The following is a 4,559-nucleotide window of genomic DNA, read 5'->3' as shown; positions in this document are numbered from 1 at the left end:
GATCAGGAGAGGATTCGTCAAGAGGCAGAGCGAGCAGCTCAAATAGCGGCAGAGCAGGCGGCTCACCAAACCTTTCCGGCTTATCCAGCAACCTCGGTTGAGGCAGGAGTGGCCACGAGAACCGGAGGCGTGCCTTGCTTGGTACCAGCCATACACAATGAGCGGTTTCCAAAGGATTTCAAGGGGCCTCGTAAGGTGCCTAACTACACGGTCGACCTACAGCCGGGGGCTTGGATTGAGAGTTATCAGATGGCTATGGAACTATTGGAGGTGAGCGACACTGCAATGGCCAAGTATTTTACCATGATGTTGGATGGAACAACTCGGACTTGGTTGAAGGGATTGCCACCCAATTCTATCGGCTCATGGGCAGAGTTGAAAGCGCGGTTCATCCAGAACTTTAAAGACACGTGTAAGCAGCCAATGTCGATTGTGGATCTGACCAATTGCAAGCAAGAGGATGGTGAATCTACAACCCATTGGGTGCGCCGGGTCAAGGAGATAATACATTCATCTGATAAGATGGATGCCGGCTCAGCAATTTTGATGTTGGAGAAAAATTGCCATTTTGAACCTCTGAAGCAGAAGCTGGGGCAGCTTAAACGTGACTGTAATGACATGGGAACATTGATGGCGGCTCTTGTCAAGTATGCTGATTCTGATACCACCAAGGACCCGGTGTCTGACGAAGAAAAGGCAACGAAGGGAAAGAAGAACGGTAACGACAAGGGTCACCAGCATAACCCGACAAATCAGGGAGGTAATAAACGTAAGGCTGATGAGTTTGTTGCTAATACTAATGCACAGGGTGGTACTCAGTGGCGGAAGGGCAGACGCCCCCTCGATCGGGCGGGTCAGTCCCTACCCTTGAGCAACTGTTGAATGAACCTTGTCTGAAACATGGCACCCACGAGAAGCCAGCCACCCACCTGTGGAAGGATTGCATGATCATGAAGGCGTTTAAAAATTCAAACATGTTTGATGGGGGTCACGACCTAGGTGGCGGTTCAGGTGGCGGCGGCTTTCATGGCCCGGGCGCTGGTTCAAGTGGAGGAGGTTTTCACGGTCAAGGTCATCCTGGTCACCAAGTGGATATAATCAGCAACCCGGCCAAGGGAATCAGCAGCAGCAATCTGGTTATCAGAGCAACCCGAAGCAGTTGAGTAGTGGACAGTATCATGTATTTACTACCAGTTTATGCAAGAGGGACCAGAAGCTTCACAAGAGGGCCGTCAATGCTGTTGAGCCGGCAATTCCACGTTATCTACGTTGGTCAGAGCAGCCTATTGTGTGGAGCAGAGAGGATCACCCGCCCCGGGTTGATAATCCGGGTCACTTGGCTTTGGTAGTGGCACCTCAGGTTGGTGGATACAAGTTTACTAAGGTACTCATGGATGGGGGCAGCATCATCAACATCCTCTACTATGAGACATTCCGCCAGATGGGATTGACGGATAAGAATCTCAAACAATCCAACACTGTTTTCACGGGGTGGTACCTGGTAAGTCGGCACACCCAGTTGGTAAGATTGAGCTGGAAGTAGCCTTTGGGGATGAGTATGATTCCAGAGCGGAGAAATTAACCTTTGAGGTGTGTCGTGGGTTTGTCACGGCAGATGTCCTTGTGAAAGGACTTAGTCGTGGAGCCATCGCTACGGGTTATCTTAAAGGGGTTAAACCGGACAAGGGGACACAAGGAGTTTTATACTAGTTCGGCCCCTTCAAGGAAGGTAAAAGCCTATGTCTAGTTGTGATTGGTATTGCTAGGGTTTCGAAGGCCAGGGAGCGAATCCGCTTTGTCTGGCTCTCGAGTTGTTGTTTGTCCCTAAACCGCTGCCGGGTCGTCCCTTTATATACATAGGTTGATGCCCGCCGGGTTACAGAGTCCCGAAGTCATAAACGTGTCCGGTTCGGTCTCTATCCTTCCTATCTTACCACATAAGTTACATGACCAGGTCGGTTTACATCTACAGGCTTTAACCCGCCTTTGGGCCTTGGGCCTTCGTAAAGCGCCATCATTCATGCATCTTCATGAGCTTCTAATCTTCAAGGAGTTAACCTGGCTACTCCTGGCTGGTTTACATCCAGTAGTAATATCCCCAACATTAGGCCCCAGATTGGTTTGAACTTGTTCACGTCAATCTTCCACACTTAGAAAAATTCCTCTCTCATATCTTCACCTTGACCTTGTAAATCGCCGTGACATCATACTTCAGGATCATGATAAACCGCCCTGACGTCATCCTATCCGTTGAAGCTGAAGATTACCTTCATTAATGTGTATTTAGTCACCGAGGTGACACCTTTATTAATCTATCCATTTTGAGCTCCTCGATTCCCGCACTTACTGTTTTATTGCTTCGCCTTATAAATAGCGGCAGAGGACCCCTTTCTTTTCTTTCCAATACCCTTTCATCCTTTCTTCTTCCTTGCGACTTCTCCGTACCTGAGCGCCACCGTCATCGTCATGCCTCGCCTTGCTTCACCGTTGGCCGCTACATCGACCTGTTCGTACCAGAGTTCCGCAGCACACCTCCGCTGCTTCCGTGGCCGCAGTAAGTCCTTTCCCCCTTCCATTCTAGATCCATTAGGGTTTCCTTGCTCTTCGCGGTTCTTGAAGTTCATCGAAACTTTCGGTGCTGTTCTTCCTTGGCCTATAGATGAACACTTCGCACTTATCATATCCCTTGTCTTGGCTAATCTTCTGTTACCACCACAAAACCCTTATGCACAAAAAACCGATCTAGTCCTTCATAAACTGTTTCGGGTCTTACCCTTTTTAGGTCAAAATATTTTTGCTTTTCTGTCTTACCTTAGATCTGAAATTTTCATATATCTCTGTGAAATCTGTTTCTCCTCACACCAACATAGGCGGTTTAACTTTGTATAAGCAATCTATACCATTAGCCCTCTGATAAACCGGAGGAGCCTTTTACCTTCATAGTTATACTCCGGTTTAACAGTATCTGAGTACCCCTGTCCTGGTATTACCTTTTATCCATTATTGCATTGGTCTCCGATTTATGCCATTTCACATATCAGTATATCTCTTACTCCATTGTATCTTGTATATCATCATGAGTGATTTATAAACCGGCCTTTCGTTTTCAGCTTGTTTGTTTCGCAATGGCCAAACAATTCACCGCTTGCAACTGGGCTCGTTCCCGGGTCACCGAGGATCAGTTGAACGATATGGTCAGCATCAGCTCTTTTCCTAAGAAAACTGAAATTAAATGGCGAGTTCCAGGAACAGAAAATCCTCCAACCCCAAGGCAGTGTGAGGTGGTGGTCTTTGTTGACCACATAAGCCGTGGCTTCAAACCACCAGGGTCAAAGTTTTACCGGGATGTGCTTGCCAACTTCCAACTTCCAGGTCTTCTGTGAAGTGTACTTACAGGAAGAACCAACTGCAGAACTGTTCCGGGACTTCTTTCACTTAAACCGGCGCACATAATTTGTAAATGGCCCCAACACTGAACTTGGTGGTGTCTCGATTCAAAAGCGGAAAGAAGTTGAATTTCCTCATGCCAAACTGCATAGCCACCCAAAGGAATGGAACCAAACTTGGTTTTACTGCAGAGACACTTCGCCTGAAGATGAAAATCCCCTCCCAGGCTTTCGTGATCACCAGCTTTCCAACACCCATCCAATGCCGCAACGCTTAAGCTCCGCAGAAAGGGCGAAATATGCCCCTCAACTCGCCAAACTCCGGGCCTTTATGGCCAACGGTTTAACAGGTGTGGATTTCATGCGCTGTTGGATATCTTGGAGTATATTGCCTCTAAGCCGGTGTCCCGGTTTAATGTGTGAATACACCGGTGAGGTTGACGACCCTCAATGCCATTACAACCTTCAACTATCTGATGAAGAAGTCACTGAAGGTGTAAAGAAGATTCTAAATGAATCGGAACTGGTCTGTAGTCAAACCAGTTTGAATCCCTTCTATACCAAGAACAAACCGCCTGCTGTAAGCATTATACTTCCTTTTCATCTTTAATATTCTTACCTTGTGCAACCTGTAGTCCTTCTTCTGTGTATGTATGTATAGGGTGATCACCCCTTCTAGAAACGGAAAACCGCAGAAAATGCGGTAAAGCCAACTGGGCATAAAGCGGTCAAACCATCTCGCCCCAAAACCAAAGCCGTCAAACGGACGTCAAAACAGAAAACGGCTGATCGGATCAACATGGAGCTTGATGATGACACTGATGATCTGGAAGTTGAGGTAGAACTTGACTCTCTTGGCTCTCTTTTCATGCATCTCATTAACAATGATCTTCCTCGCGAGGATGTAGAAGGCAGTCAAGCTGATGATGTAGAGGTAATTATCCTTTCCTCTGGTTCAGACTCTATGCCAACAGAAAAAACCCGCCAAGCAATCCAGAAAGTAAGCTTTTCTCATCCTCTTGCTCACTTGGATCCAACATTTATTTTGAAGACTCGGCAGCATGAAGCTCGCCGGACAACCCGGCACAGTGGCTAATAGGTCACTTCTGCCGGTTTACCTGATACCCCGGTTCGGAAGCGCCGGTCTGAGGTCTCTCCTACTCCTGACCATTC

The sequence above is a fragment of the Triticum urartu genome, chromosome 5A, assembly GCF_056163025.1.
Source record: "Triticum urartu cultivar PI428250 chromosome 5A, HENAU_Tu73, whole genome shotgun sequence".
NCBI classification, from domain to species: domain Eukaryota; kingdom Viridiplantae; phylum Streptophyta; class Magnoliopsida; order Poales; family Poaceae; genus Triticum; species Triticum urartu.
Note: the sequence above shows the minus strand (reverse complement) of the source record.